Source organism: Marmota flaviventris, chromosome X, assembly GCF_047511675.1.
Source record: "Marmota flaviventris isolate mMarFla1 chromosome X, mMarFla1.hap1, whole genome shotgun sequence".
Classification (NCBI taxonomy): domain Eukaryota; kingdom Metazoa; phylum Chordata; class Mammalia; order Rodentia; family Sciuridae; genus Marmota; species Marmota flaviventris.
In genome coordinates, this window is record NC_092518.1 from 35,233,850 (window position 1) to 35,251,209 (window position 17,360).

The window sequence follows — 17,360 nt, forward strand, 5'->3', positions numbered from 1 at the left end:
AAGGGACATTTTTTTTCTCTCTTCTCCCTCTCCCCATCCTTATTAGTATTAGAGAAACAGAGTTATCTTTTCTTCCTCATCTTAGGCCTAGTTATTTGTCCTTGAACATGTAACCACCACAGGAAGGAGATGTCACCCTGAAGATCTAGGAAATGACTAGGAGATCTAGGAAGTGATTTCTTTCAAACTAACAAGAGAATTTCAACACAATATCAGGGTGCCCCTTGGAACGCCCCCCCCACACACACACACACTAGGGCACAACTAGAATAAAGTCTTTGAATCCTCTTTTAAAAATCCTCTGTTCTCCTTGATAGGCAGAATCACAGCCTGTGGAACAGGAGTCCCTTGCACTTCTCCTTTGCTAGCAAAAAAATAAACCTTCTTTTTCTTTTTTCTCAAAACTACGTTCTTGGGCTGGGGTTGTGGCTCAGTGGCAGAGCGCTTGCCTAGCATGTGTGAGACACTGGGTTCGATTCTCAGCACCATATATAAATAAAAAGGTCCACTGACAACTAAATATATATTACACACACACACACACACACACACACATACACACACACATAAACATGATCTCCTAATTGTATTGACATCAGGGACAAGGACCCAGCTTTTGATAACATAATGAGAAGGGGCTAACACTACAAAACACTTATTCAAATATATTCATAACACAAATCTACAGTACACAAGAAGAACTATATTGGTTTATGTGTATACATTAATATGTATTTTATTTAGTATGTCACTTCTTACAGGAGTGTTTGGTTTTTGTGTTTTGTTTTAACTATTATAGATTTAACTATGTTCTCTTTTTAAATGTTTTTTAATCCAAGGTGTAGGAGAAGTATGGTTTCAAGTGGAATGGGAGGCCAAGGTGAGAACAGAAAAGTCTTCTAAAGGATTCATAAAATCCAGCATATGGGAAGTCTCATCGTCTTACACTTGTGGAATATTACTTTTTGAGTAAATATTTATTACATGATGCTTTGATTGAAATTGAGCCATGGTTTTCTTTGAAAGGACATTTAAATGACAGGTTATTTTAACTGACATTTTTAGAAATATCTTCATTTTTAAAAACCTTTACCTTCTCTTTGTTTTCTTCTCATTTATTTATTTATTTATGTTTCCTTTAATACATATATCATGCAGTGAGATATGGCCATGACAGAATTGTTGGATATTCTATTCCTAGAAATTTCTTTTTTTTAAGAAATTTTATTTTTAGCAACACAGATTCCAAGAGTACTTTTACTCTCATATCCTCAAGAAAGAGCTAACATAGGCAATCTAATCATACTAATGAAAAAGAATAACCCACATGATTTGAAAGTAGGTGAAATTAATCCTTAAATAAATCTGTATTGAATTTCTTTAATTTACAAAAATAATACATTGCCATTCAACAAATTTAAGGAATGAATGTCTGTGTAAGGGAAGAAGTAATCAACTGTATGTCCCCTTTCTAATCTTGTGTTAACTGGTGTTTATGCTTCAAATGGAGACTCTTTTATACTTATATAAATCATGATTTTTTAAAAAAACATACCTATTTTCTGTTTTCATGTATTATTTTGTAAAAAATCTGCTGAAAAGTACTACCAAGTATTTTTTACTTAACAATTTAATCAGTTTAAAAATTATTTTCTTGTAATTTAATTCTACTCCCGTGTTCCACAAATTACTTCTGTTAAAAGGATAATCAACACCATTCAAAGTATTTTCCTTGGACACTGGAATGCAAATTCTGATGAAGATCTTTATCTGTCTAGATCAGATATATCCCAGGGTCTTGATACTTGGTAAGTACCTGATAAATATTTATTTAATGAATCAACATTAGTCACTCAGTTTCAGGACAAATCGGGTGTGAATGGGGAGATCAGAACTGAGCAGCTTCAGAAATCAGTCAGGGCAAGGACTTAGGCATGCCCTGAATCTGTCAAATGTTTCTTTTGGCATTGTCTGGTAGGATGTTAGTAGATGTTTGTTGGGCAAATTGTGTTTGTGTTTAAATTTTTGTTCAATGGTTGGTCAGATAGCAAAAATGTTTTTTCTTGATCCTAGTAATATGATAAAATGGATATGCATTTTATTCACCTTTTAATGTGCTAAGGAAATTAATTTAAAAACAATTGGAGAAAACTATACAATTAACTAATTTCTATCATGTGATCTAGTGATATTCTCTTTTCTGATAAAAGGTTATCATGATATGCATACACACAGATACATAGGTGTATGTATCTGTGTGTATTTGATATATTAAGGATTTTGTTCCCAGTTCTTCCCAATCTTCAGAAAAGATTCATGCCTTCATTGAACAAATATTTCTATCCTTAGCACCAGGACCTTGGGGACATGCACGTAGATCTTGGCATTACTATTAGGGTATGAGAGCAGAATGGAGGCAACAAAAAAATGAGGACCCTCATCCTTAGTATAGTATTATTGCTTAGAATGCTGGAAATCTTCACAGCCACTCAGTAATTTATTATGCTCAACCTTCAAGTAAAAGAAATCTGGGAATTCATTTTTTGAATCAGGACAGAAAGATGCCTGACCAAATATGTTTTATTGCACTGGCAACCCCTTAGTGCACGATTCTGTTGCCTTCGACTCTATCTGGGGACAAAAAAATCAAGTCAGATGATCTAGGACATCTAGAATTTTGAAGTTGTTGTGCAAAGAAAGAAAACAAAGATTCATTTGCTTCCGGGAATTAGTTATAAAGGTTCACTCAGGCTTTGAACTTGTTTGTATGCAACTCTGCACCTTCTAAGATGCAAATTACTTTGTCAGATAAACCAGAGATCTGTTGAAAAATACTGTGGATTTTGGCAGTTTAATAAAAGGCCTATTTTCAAAACATTGCCTTATGTAGTGTGGGTCTTGTCAAGTGATCTCCTTTTGATGCTACTTGGAGTTAACAGAGGGGGGGATAACTTCTGGCAAATGGTACTGCAAAATGACAATGGAGAAAATGCAGTAAGGGTGGAAAAAGCCAACTCTGTACCCATTTTTGTAGCTAAATATCTTCATGAATCCAAACAAATTATTTATTCATCTTGATTGATTTCCTCATGTACAAAAGTGAAAAAAAATATATTTAATTTTTTTATTTCTTCTTTTTAGACATACATGACAGTAGAGTGTATTTTGATATATACATTCATGGAGTATAACGCCCAATTCTTGTGGTTCTACATGTTAATATCTTCTTGACAGGTTTGGAGAGACAATCAATTGAGATTTCATGCTGAACACTAGCTCATCACCTGACACCAGTATTCTTACTGGTAAGAATGAAACATATGCTCAGCATGAAATTATTTATTTTACTGTTAAATTCCTCTGGTGGAGAGGATTCTAGCCAAAGTGAGACTAAACTTTTCTGCTTTCATTTGGCCAGCACTATAATTTTATCTTATTTTGGATAAAATTTGAGTTCTATGGAAAACACAGAAGAGAAAATTATTTAACAATTGCACTTTATCACAATCTAGCCTTGAACCTATTTGGCAAGACCAGTAGAGCATGCTACTGAAGACATCTTTTGCACTCTCATTGGCTCAAAGAGAGCTGTCAAACATTGACTTCCACTTTAATGAACCCATTCTGAGTCTTTATAGTTTCTATAGTTAAGCACTTCTGAAAAATATATTATTGAATTGGCAGATTATCTCAGTTAATTCAGAGCCACTGTCATCTATTATGCTGAGCAATCTTAGCATTCAACTATCATTAAATTAATATGTATATATGTGGTAGAAACTTATATGAAGAAAAAAGTTACTACACTGAGGCTTTCAATATAGAAAGTCAAATATTTTAAGTTTGTCATAATGTGATGGTGTGGTTATATGTCATAGCTTTTTCTGGTACTGGGGATTTAGCCCAGGGGTACTTTACCACTGAGCTACATCCTCAGTTCTTTTTTATTTTGTATGTTCAGACAGGGTTTCACTAATTTGTTTAAGGCCTCATTAAGTTTCTGAGACTATTCCTCAACTTTCGATCCTCCTGTGCCACTGTGCCCAGAATGACATAGAATTTTTGATGTATAATTCAGTAGTCATAAGTTTGCATCTCCCTAGTATAGCAAAAGTTGTTAGTTGTGTTATTGTCCTCTAAACCTGTATTAGTCTCTCATTATTATAAGTATTATAAAAGGTAAATGAACTTGGCCTTCAGCTCATTTTCTCTAGTCTTTCCCATTAGGTCTATACATTAACCTGACATAAACAATCAAAGAAATAAACAAATAAAACCATGTACAGTAGAAATCAGGTTGCTTTTGTCCCTTGTGACATACATTCTCTAGGCAAAAGCCAGTATGATCTTTTAAAAAAGTAAATCAGATTATGTTGTTCCCTTTCTCAAAGGTTTTATTGTGTTTCCAATGAATCAAGGAAAATAATCCTGATTCCTTCCTTAACAGGTTTTATATTATCTAGTTTCTGCTTCCCTCTCTGTTCCATCTTGTACTGTGTTTCCATCGCCATCTTGTTGTTCCTCCAATGCACACTTTGCCTCAAGTATAGGGACTTTGCCCTCACTCATCACTTTTTAGAGTGCCCTGTCCCTGAATTATTTGCAATGCCAGGCTCTCAGGTCCCAGCTCAAAGTTCTTCCTTAATGAGGCCTTCCTTGACTTCCCACTTTGAAGTAGCAACAACCTTTCTGTACAGCCCCTACATTTTGATTTTTATATGATTATTTAATTCATCATCCATCATCACCCCAAATTATCTTCATCTCTGTTTTTTTTTTTTTCATTTGCTATCTGTCTGTTTCCACTAGCATGAAGGCAGGACCTTATGCATCTTATTCATTGGTATATCCTAAGTGCCTGATTCAGTGCCAGGCACACAGTAAACACTTAACAAGTGGATGATTCATATGGTAATGACTCAGACAGGTGGCATATCTCTTAAGTGCCTGATAAAGTGCACTATTACCTAGAGGCAGGTTCTCATCTAAGTTCTGCCTTTAGTTACCTATGGGATCCTAGAGAGAGTATTCATTCACATTGCTGGGCTGCACTTGATTCATCATGAAAATGAGAAGAATATATAAGGATCATTCAATCTAGAACAAAGAATTAAGTAATAGATAATATCTATTTTAATATTTTAAAAATACTGATGAAAATTTTATATTTTATCAATATTATGTCAAGAGCAAATATAATATCAATTTTGGTCTTTGTCTTGAATCTATTAGTTCCAAATAATTAACAATTTTATATGTTTTATATATAAAACAGGTCAAAAAGTCAAGGATAATTTAATTTTTGAGTAAAAACCATTCAAATGGGAGGGAGGAGAATGGGTTATTGAGACTGAGTGGGTTATTGAGATATTGGTAGAAATAGGCTCTGAGTATCCTATCAGCTGAAAAATTCTCTGATTCTTAGGACATAATTCAGAATTCATAGTTGTAAGCAAAAGAGTCCATTCTAGCCAGTTGCATCAGAAGGCAGTATAATAAAAGCAGGTAACGCACAAAATGTCCAACACAATAATTGTAATGCTTAAATATATTTTGGGACTGTGAAATAGTGATATTTTATTCTATTGTTTTAATATTGAATATTTACATGGAATTGGTGAAAACACTACTAAAGTTAGGATTTTAAATATCCCCCAAAGCCCCTTGTGTTAAAGGCATAGTTTCCAGGATGGCGCTATTGGGAGGTAATAGAAACTTTAGAAGGTGGTGCCTAGTGGGAGATCCTTAGGTCCTGACCACTTCCTCTTCTTTTTTGCTTCTAGGCCATGAGAGAAGTGTCTTCTTCCAACACACATTCCCTACTATTGCTATCTGGCACACTCAAGTCTCAAGGCAATGAGTCTGCCCACTCTTGGACTGGAACCTCTAAAATTGTGAGCCAAAATAAATATTTTATATTTATAAATTAACTATGTCAGGTATTTTATTGTAGTGGTACTAACAGAGGCATATATTACCTTGATAACCATAATTCATATGATTGACAGTGAATGGGAAAGCAAGCACATCCTTGCCAAGGGCTAATACACCTGGGGATCATTGGCCATCTGTCAGTTTAAGATGTCCCTCATACTACTCTTCATGTTCCCTATCAAATTATTTTCTCTTGTAGACTTTGTTGCCACTCTGAGGATCCAAATAGACATTTAGGATATAAAGCTCTCTATCCTTTCACCCTCCCAATTTCCCATGGGATCATCTCAACTCCTTAGGACACTCACCCAAAAAGAAGCACTCAGAATTATTTATCTGTCTCTGGGAATATACACCCCTGGGCTCCTTGCCTACCCTCTGTCTCTCCTTCTCCTATCCCAAGGAATAGTTTTCCAATCTGTGTAGGAATGGTGTTCTATTGTCATTCACAGAATGTTTCTTCTAGCCACTGTCTATGCCCTGGGTCCTTTATAACTTCCCTCAAACAGAAGTCACACTATAGATGCCAAGAGGCAAAATTTGACATAAATTAGTTTGTTTGGCTAAATAGTATTTATTCTTTGAATGACTGGCAATTCTTGAATCTTCTTCAAAGCTTAGCATGGGGCTCTCCTTCTAGACTATTTCATCCATGCTTAAAGCTTTAATCTTCATCTAGATAGCCTGTTATTTGACATTTCTATATCCATGTCTTAAAGATCTCAAACTCAACAATTACAAAGCCAAATTCATGATCACTCCTTCTTGATCTATTCCATTTTGCCCTATTTTGGTGAATGGTATCACAGTCATATGATAATACAAAATAAAACAATACAAAATCCTAAGGCAATCCTGATATCTTTCTCTCCCTTATCTCCTATACCTTACCTATCAATTCCTACTACCATTAAGTCCTTTAAACTGTTATCCCCAAAATATGAGTTTGTCGCATCTCCATTTCTACCACAATCTCTCCAGTCTAAGCTACCATCATCTCTAACTTGAACAGTTTCTTATTCTCCTTGCATCCATTTTTCCTTTCAAAATAATTATCCAACAAAGGGTTTGAGTGAGTTTTTCAAAATGCAAGTCTGATCCTGTTAGCCAAAGCAGCTCTTCCCTAAGTATCTCTAACAGTTGAAAGTCTGTGTAATTATTAAATGAAAGACACAAGATGATGGTTTCAGTAGGTTTGGTTTCTGATGAGGTCTTTTTGCCTGGCTTCCAAAAGGTCGTCTTCTTGCTGTGTCCTCATATGGTCTTTCCTCAGTACAAAAACAAAGAGTGAAAGCTTTGGCATCTCTTCTTCTTCTGATAAGGACAACAGTCCTATCAGATTAGGGTCCCAGCCTTATGACCTCATTTAACTTTAATTACCTCCTTAAAGCCTCTATATCCTAACACAGTCTCACTAGAGGTTAAGACGTCATTGGGTGAATTTTGAGAGGACATAATGTAGTCTCTAATAATGCTTGAGATATCAAATGAGATAATGTGATATATTGAGATCATTCTCATCACTTATAAATTTTATCAGGCTAGGAGAAAGTTACTTTTTATTTCCATGCTTAGTTATATCTTGTATAAAATGAAGACAATATTCACCTTTAATATTTGTTCTTAAAGATTAAATTACACAGTGCATCTAATTACATACTGCATCTAAGATACCAATAAATGTTAATGACTCTTGCCATTTCCTTAAATAGTTGGTGAAACAGTTAATGCATCCTTCGTGACTTTCTTTCAAGCCCAATCACTAGACACAGAAAGAAAATTTCTATATACCAAAATTTCTACATACCACTAAAGAGTGATGCAATGCAAGGAGGATTATGGATATTTTGGAATCATTAAGAATAGATTTTTAGGACTGGGGCTGAAGCTCAGTGGCAGAGCACTTGCCTAGCATGTGTGAAGCACTGAGTTCAAGCCTTAGCACTGTGTAAAAACAAATAAATAAAATAAAGGCATGCTGTCCATTTACAAATACCAAAAAAAAATTTAAAAAGAATATATTTTTAGGACCTAAATGCTGACCCCTTCTTAAGGGCTAGAATGCTAATTTACCCTGATAGCTTTGAATTTTTGTTAATGTGGGCTATCAAACACACAAGGTAAAGATTTAGCAGCTTGATTTTACCTGGAAGCATTTGTCAAGAAAAGCATCTTAGGGAATTTAGTTCTTTCCTTGTCCCATGAGATAGAAAACCATAATTCCATAATACTGAGTAAATATCTCAATGTAGAAATTAATCAGAAATGATAGTTTAGAGATTCCTGTCAGAAGGCCCCTTAATCTTACTCAATACAACACAGAAGGAAATAAAAGATCATGAACCCTGTGTGACATAACAAAATTGCCACATTCACAGAAAACTAAAATGGGAAAAGAGAGTTATTGAGAACATTCACTGTAGTCAAAGAAAAAATAGAGAGCACAGAACTTTTTGTAGAAAATAAGATGCTCAGGAACTAGGATACTTGTATGAAAATGTTCACTGTAACAGTGTTTATAACAGAAAAAAACTGGAAACAGTCCAACTGTCCACTAATAACTGAATGACTGAAAAACTCATAGTCCATTTATACTCGGGAATACAACACAACTGTTAAAAACAATGCTATACACTCTTGTATATATGAATAGAAAGAAAACAAATAACATTTTTTAAGTTGAAAAGACAAATTTCAGGGCTGGGGATGTGGCTCAACTGGTAGCGCACTTGCCTGGCATGTGTGGGGCGCTGGGTTCGATCCTCAGCACTACATAAAAATAAAAATAAAGGGGCTGGGGATGTGGCTCAAGCGGTAGCACACTCGCCTGGCATGTGTGTGGCCCGGTTCAATCCTCAGCACCACATACAAACAAAGATGTTGTGTCCGCCGAAAATTAAAAAAAATAAATATTAAAAAAAATTCTCTCTCTCTCTCTCTCTCAAAAAAAAAAAAATAGAGATGTTGTGTCCACCGAAAAAACTAAAAAAATAAATATTAACAAATTCTCTCTCTCTCTCTCTAAAAAAAAAAAAGAAAAGACAAATTTCTAGGTATGTTAAAAATAGAACATTACTTATTTTTGTTTATATAAAAAAAACCTAAAATACATACCACATGACAAAATTAATTCATTATTTATGTTTTTGTTTTGAGAGAGGTAGATGTCTGATTGAATCTAATGGACAAGAAGTATTTTAGGCGTGATACCAGATGCTCTGGGGTCCTCAGCACCTGCGCCCGCTTGTATAAAGGCCAAGGCTATGTGGTGCCACTGGAGTGGCCTTGTCCTGCACTTTTTTCTTACCTTGTATGGACACTACCCTGTTCCTGTCAGCCTCTGGCCTTCCAGCTTCTTGAGACCAAATTCTATGCCTTCAATTAAATTGCAGAGTTCTGATGTGGGAGATATTTGAAGTTGATGTAGAAATTGCCAAACAAAATCTGTTGACAATCAAGACCATGTTGGATGATTTGGGAATGGATGATGAAGCAGATGATGACCCAGTTCCTGTAGCAAATGTTAATACAACAATATTAAAAAAGGTCATTCAGTGGTGCACACACCACAAGGATGACACCCCTCTTCCCGAGGATGATGAGAACAAAGAAAAGCAAACAGAAGATATCCCTGTTTGGGATCAAGAATTCCTGAAAGTTGACCAAGGAACACTTTTTGAACTTATTCTGGCTGCAAACTACTTAGACATTAAAGGTTTGCTTGATGTTACACACAAGACTGTTGCCGATATGATCAAGGGGAAAACTCCTGAGGAGATTTGCAAAGCATTCAATATCAAAACGACTTTACTGAAGAGGAGGAAGCCCCCATAACACTATAAGGATTGTTCCAAATACTAGTTGCACAGCTCTGTTTACAATTGTTAATATTAGACAAATTGTAGACAAATCAATTGTGTTGGCATAATATTGTCCTTATTGCATGCGTAGTTGAGTACAGACTCCTAACCTGTGGCTGAATTTCTTCTAGTATGAGAGAACATTTCTTTTTTCTTTATTCTGAATAAAACTGATCTGTGGGGCTGGAGTGGTAACTCAGTGGTAGAGTGCTCACCTTGCATGTGGGAGGCACTGGGTTTGATCCTCAGAACCACATAAAAATAAAATAAAGTTATTGTTTCCTTCTACAACTAAATTTTAAAAAAATGAACCGTGGGTTCTCTGTAGAAATTGGCAAATTAAATAAATAAATAAATAAATAAATAAATAAACAAGTAGAAGTATTTTAGCTTCATCCATATTATGTGATTTTTTTACTATAAAAGTATTTATGTTAGTTATTAATATTATGAAAATTTGATTAAAATAGAATTGTATGTTAAAATTGTTTAATTATAATTTAAAAAGGTTGTTCTAGTCTTCTGACATCATTGCATTAGGGTTAAATTCTCATTCTTATTGAAATGACCTACTTCTATCTCTAGAAGGTTTTTATTTATTTTTTCTCAGTATTTTGAAATTACATACTGTTTTAAATATCATGTGGTGGAATTTAAAGTCGATTTCTCAATTAAAAACTACTAATCTGGGTTTAGAAAAAATTATTATTTATTCATTAATTTCCTCCTTTCTACTTTCTTTGGTGGAAAGACTGCTTTTGTACATCTGAAATTTATTCTCTCTCTCTCTCTCTCTCTCTCTCTCTCTCTCTCTCTCTCTCTCTCTCTCTCTCTTTGGTACCAGGTGTTGAACCCTGGGGCAATCAACCACTGAATAACATCCTCAGTCCCTTTTGTACCTTATTTAGAGACAGGATCTTGCTGAGTTGCTCAGGGCCTCCCTAAAGTGCTGAGACTGGCTTTGAACTCATGATCCTCCTGCCTCAGTCTCCAGAGCCACTGGAATTACAGGCGTGTGCCACAGCACTTGGCCTGAAATTTATTCTTCTAAAATTCTTTTCACTTTATCTTTTGGGATCGATATTCTGGGATTTTTTTCTGAACTTTATATACCAACTTCTTGTTGAAGTTGATATTCTAGCAAATATATTTTTAAAAAATTCAGAGCACTTTTAATTGATCTTGGACTATTCCTTTACTATTGTATCCTCTTTTTTGTTTTATGTATACAATAACACCATATATTCTTTGTGTACCTGCATTTTCGGTTTCATCTGCTCCTAAAATCATCTCTCTCTAGAAATTAATTCTCTATCTGCTAATATTCTTCATTCATGGATAGGTTTTCCTCCAAATGTCTGAAAATTCTTGGCTTTTTGTACAAATATAAGAAGTTAAGCTGTGATGGTTCTTTTTATGTGACGACTGGGCTATGAGGTGCTGACACATTTGGTCAAATTTTATTCTGAATTTGTCTATGAGGGTGTTTCTGAATAAGATTAACATTTGAATCAGTAGACTGAGTAAAGCAGATTACTGTCCCTAATGTGGTTGGGCCTCGTCCAATCAGTTGAAGTCCCAAATAGAACAAAATTGTTGAATAAGAGGGAAGTTCTTCTGCCTGACCACTTGAGCTAAGACAATGTTTTGTTTTGTTTATTTTCCAGCCTTTAGATCAGACTGAAACATTGGCTCTTCTTGGGCCTGAGCCTGCCAGCTTATAAACTAAAACTTATACCATAGATTCTCCTGGTTCTCAGGCCTTCAGACCCACACTAGAGTCAAGCTACCAACTATCCAGTTTTCAAGCCTGCCAAGTCAACCTGCAGATCATGGGACTAGTCTGCTTTCACAATCCTGTAAGCCACTGTAACCTTATAATACCTCTCTGTCTCCCTTCCTTCTTTCCTTTCTTCCATCCTTCCCTCCTTCCCTCCCTCCCTCCCTCTTTCCCTTCTTCCTTCCTTCTTTCTTTCCTTTTTTTCCTTCTCTCTCTCTCTCTCTCTCTCTCTCTCTCTCTCTCTCTCTCTCTCTCTCTCTCTCTCTCCATGTGTGTATTCTGTTGCTATGGAGAACTCTGCTCAAGAACTTTTTGAAAATGACTGCTGTTTGTCAGTTGTGAATCTTACAAAAGGAATCAGGTAAGGTACAGTCAGAAAGATGACTATCATGCTATAGCTCTCCAAATTTTAGAGTAGGGGAATTGTTTGCTGGGACACCCTGATTAATCACAGATGCCGTGGTTTATCCCTAGATAATTTGATTTCTTTTTTATTTGGATAGCCCTTCTTGTTTGTGTATTAAGAGATAGGTAATATATACAGCTCCATGCATATATTGGCAAGGGAAGGAAGCCAACAATTCCATGTAGAAATTTAGCTTTTGTTATCATTTCTCACTCCTGCCCCTCTCAGGCCTGCTATTTCCCATACTGAATTATTTTCCAGAGCACTTTTATGGCAGTTTATTCCACTGTAGCCACCACTGTGTATGTAGTCTAAGCTTTGGTTTTCTCTTCTTTGTTCATCTGATTTTTTTCTATTAGTTTTTCCATATTCTAGAAATCTTTAAAATCCCTTCTATGGTAATGATGTACATTCCCATTTTTTTATTCTTGTGAGCTCATCCCCTTTTCAGTAGTTTTTCTATTATTTTAATAGAGTTTCCTAAGGGAGAAGAGAAAAACATGTGGTCATTTGCCATCTTTAGCAAAGTAAGAGCTTTGGGGATACTCTAGGTTATACAAAAAAAAATTATATTCTTTAGTAATGCTTTTTGAAATAGAAGAGAAAAACTAGACCTTTTAAGACTATTCACAGATACCTATGAATGTTTCTTTATACCTATGAATGTATGATTATTTCTTTGTATAGTAAATAGTTGTTATACTGTATTTTTAGGTAATAAAAACAAAAAAAAATGTCCAAACATATTAAGTACAAATGCAACCATCATAGACTTAACTATATAGTTCACATTAGCAACTACATAACTTTTTAAAAAAAAATATTTATAACCTATAGATTTGAAACATGTGAATATGGAGGGCTGACTGTATTATTTCATGGATTTCTGAATGCCCTTCTAAAAAGAGGTATGTAAGTACCTACCTCTTCCCTGTCTAGTTGGTTATCTAATCTCCAATTTCTACCATACCTTATTCATCATATCCCAGGTGAGAAATATCCCTGTTTACAACTGAAAACACATTTCCAAACAAAATGAGGCCTTGATTTGCATCTAAAGCCACACTAAGCTTCAATACTTCTGGGGCCCATTCTTACCTTCAGTGGTTGAACTTGGCTCCTCCTAAAATCTTTCATAGATTGTTAAATTTTAGAGCTGAATGGGTCTTTAAAGTACTCATTTTGCAGGTAAAGAAACAGAGTTGCAAAGGCATAATAATTTGCCCAAGGTCAAGCACTTAGTTTACCAAAGACCTGGATCTAGGATCCTTGACTTCTAACTATTATACTCAATTTTTCTTCCATAATAATCAAAATAAGACTAGTAGCCAAACTTCTACAGCTACTACAAGCCAAATTTACCTTAATAATAGCTCAAAGGTAGGTATAATTATTATCTCCTTTTAACAGATATGAAAGATGATACAAGAGAGGCTAAATAACCTCTGCAAGGTCACACAATAATTCACAGATCCAAGACTGAAAACCAAGAAATTTGCCTGCAGAATCTCTGTTCTTTGCAGTCACACCTTTCTGCCTTTCTACATGGTGAGACTTTTATTTCAGTGGTTATTTCTAAAATAAGACTCCAACAAGAATGATATACAGTGGTAGAGCACTTGTACAGCATACACAAGGCCCTGGGTTCAATCTTCAATAATAAATAAATAAATAGAAATAGTAAAATGAGAACCTTCTCACAAACACTCCAAATACAAAAACACTTTGCCGGAGGCTTTGTCGATGATAAATTTGACAGGAAAACTAACAAACTTTCCTCCAAGTTCTTATCCAGAAATGATAGAGGAAAGAAATTTAGGAAGATTTTGCATTTTGGCCCAGACTTAAGCTGGAGAGTCACTGGTGCATAGCTGGGACATTGACATTAGACAGTAAAATAATCAAATATAGATAAAGTTTTCTAGATTTTCAGAAGGTTTTTTCTCACTAAGCATTTTGCTGGTAGCTCTTAACAAAGCAGGTTATATATTCTCTGCAACTTTAGATTCTCTACAAATTGACTATCAAATTGACTCTTACATGATCACAGGCATAAGTGGGTGGGGCATTGTGAATTTCAGCCCAGGATGCAGTATAGTATTTCCTGCTTAAAGTTGGTTAGAACTGGAAGAGGAAAAAAAGGAAGTCACATAGAATGCAGTGTTACCATAGTACTGTCATACACTAAAGTCAGGGTTAACAAAGTAAATATCCATGTGGAGAAGAGGAAGGGGATTCTTGCAAGAGTATTAATTAAAGCTTTATTTTCTGGGCTGGGGTTGTAGCCCAGTGCCTGACGTGTGTGAGGCATTGGATTGGATTCTCAGCACTACCTATAAATAAATAAATATGTCCATCAACTAAAAAAATGTTTTTTTTTTTTTTTTAAAAAAAAGCTTTGTTTTCTACACCAGCATGATTGGTAGCAAAAGCAGAAACAGTTTTTAGTGATAGAAGATTGGTCTTTCTCAGTGCTTTACAAGACCATGTTTACAAGGAAGTAGTATAGCATAGAATGTGTATGTATGTGTGTGTGTTGGTGGGTGTGGTGTTAAAGTGGGACAGATGATCCAAAAAGATATTTATGTTTGTGTTAACTAATCTTAAACTTTTACCATGCAAAAACCGTAATAAACTTTTAATTTTGAAGGAACAAAGCAAGAAGGGGACTAGATATATAATTCAGTGGCAGAACACCTAGCTAGCATGCACGAGGACTTGGATTTCACCCCTGGCACCACAAAAAAACATTGTTAAAGCAATAAGGTAGGCCTTTGGATGCTACAAGTGTATATAATTGGAAAAGGCTTCTTTCTTTTATCTAAACAAATCCTGATTATCCACCAAGCAAGTGGAGTAGATTTGATTAATGTCTGGTCACCAGGCCGTTTCTGCTACATTTCTTATTGGTATCTAATCTGAGATAGATGCCAAATGTCAGTATCACCTATACACTTCTGTAAAATTGCCTGATTATAGCTGATCTCCTTTGAATAGAAGTTTCATGAATTTGGGGATATGGGATGAAGGGAAGGATTTTTCAGCCCCACATGAGATTAATCCCCAGACAGAGGTGGTTGGGATTTATCAAGTTGCTCTTTAAGCTCATTGTTCATTTCTTTCTTCTTTGGAAGATGGTATTTCAACAGTCTAACTAATGTAGCCCACATACTCTGATGTCTTACCAAGGAATCAGCATTCAAAACTGAATGATGCACTTGCTTACCAATGCTTGGCAGAACAGTAACATCTGGTAAGGGTGAAGAGAAGGGGGAAAGGAAGATACCAAAGAAGAAGTAGATTGGATCACATTTTTTCACTTACATCCTGTATGATTCAAAAGATAATCTTTTCATCTTTTTCATTAAATTTTTACTAATTTATCAGAGGACTACAATGATGAGTTATGAACCTTCTCATGAAGCTATCCTGGTCCTCTCTAGCCATAATTACCTCTGTGCTTCTCTACTACTTTGTTCATGTCACAGCTACCAGACAGATCCAACTATTTTATAGAGACTATGAGCTATTGAAGTCCAGGAACCATGTCCAAGTTTTTGTACTTGGCCTAGCACTTAGCATAGTGATTGTCACATTTGTTTTAAAAATACATTTGAATGAATTAGATAAATATAATTCAAATTTTAAAGCTTCTATATTGCCACCTGACATTTCTTGGCACACAGTGATAAGATGAAGTAAAAAGCAAAGATATTTATTATTTTAACATAAGAATAACAATAATTTGGACAGGCATGATTCATGAAGATTATAAAATAACAGTTTTGTTTAGTAAGATACCTTGCAAAAAGCAAAAGACAATAGTATGGTGATACGTGGAGATGTTCTAAAATCGATGCTTATCTGCCAACTTAAGAAAATGTAAGAGAAGAACTTCAGCACTTAACTCACAGAAATGTAACAATGACCAAATTGTATACATCCTTGCAATCAAAAGATAAAATAAATCAGAAAAGTGTGACCCCAGTGAAGTACCAGAAAAGTTTATGTGAAAATAAATTTGTTCACAACCCATGCTTCACATTTTGCTAAAAAAAATTATGTGAAGACTAGGCTGTTTAAATCATAAACTCTGCTTATGGGTCCTCCCCATGTTAGTGATGTAATAATGAAAAATAAAGTTGCATGCAAATGAGCTGCAACTCATTTGCATGTAATCAGGGACAAAGTGACCAAGATCTGGTTAGTTCCAGTTTAGGAAAGGACTGGGGAGGAGTTTGGGAAAGAATTGAAATGTGGACAATAGATTATATCCCATGGTGGATAGGGTTAGTAATAAAAGAGATTTCCCAAGTCTGTGGATTGGTGTCCCGTTGGTAGGGTAGGGTATGAATAGATGAAGACAAAAGTCTATTCAATTCCTATTTTATTGTCAACATCTCTTTAAGAGTTTCTGCTTTAAGCAGAAAAGTGTGGGGAAATATCATTTTGAAGGAAACTGAGTCTAATATATGAAAAAACAGAAGCCGTTTACCTATTTTAATGAGTTCAGTACTCCACAGATAATTTTCTTTGCTAAATTATCCCTAAATAATTAGTTTATTGAATAGAAGTAGATAAATTAAAGAATGAATAAATATGTGCATAACTAAATTTTATCCAGGGGTTATTGAAAGAAATTTTACATACTGCCCCTAGCTAAGCCACGAGCATCTTAAGATGATTCAGTGGTGCCAGAGCCCTTTCATTATGATCAATAAAAGGGCCTTTGGGTCTCAGTTGAGGGGAACATAGGGAAGACTGCCATGGTGTTCTCTTCTCCTTGACTCATCACCATGAAAAACTTTGCCACTGCAACAGTGACTCCACTATTTAAGGAAAGAGGTGATGTACCAAATACTTGCTTTGAAAATTATTTGCTTTGAAACAGTGCATCATTTCTACTCTTTCTCTGTAAATTCTCTTTTGCTTTCAATTTTCTTTAAAAATATTGCTGAAAAAATTGCAAAAAAATATTTCTGTAACTCATATTATTTATAAGTTGTGTGTTTCATTTTAAAATGTTAGATTCTCAATTCTTTTTTTCTCTTCAGATTATTTTCTTTTACTGTTTTCCTGAATCTAAATATTCATTCAGGTCTATTGTAGAAAATATATTTTAAAAATAGAAAATTTCAAGCCACATACAATTCTACTATGCAGAAGCATTACTGTTTTTAAAAATATATCTTGTTATTTTTGTTTCATGTATCTTAGTGCAAGGGTAGATGTTTCCATGCACACAAGTGAGCATGTATTTTCCATTAAGAGATCAGATTAGGAACATGCTTTTAATTGCCATTTAAATAGGAGATTTGATCATCATTTAGTGTTAGAAAAATAAAATCTGACAACAGATTTTTACTACTTTGTAGATAAA

General features: G+C 34.8%; 1 pseudogene; it reads left to right on the plus strand.

Moving 5' to 3' along the window:
• Positions 1 to 9,305: 9,305 nt before the first annotated feature.
• On the plus strand, positions 9,306 to 9,776 carry LOC114086049 (S-phase kinase-associated protein 1 pseudogene; annotated as a pseudogene).
• Positions 9,777 to 17,360: the final 7,584 nt, after the last annotated feature.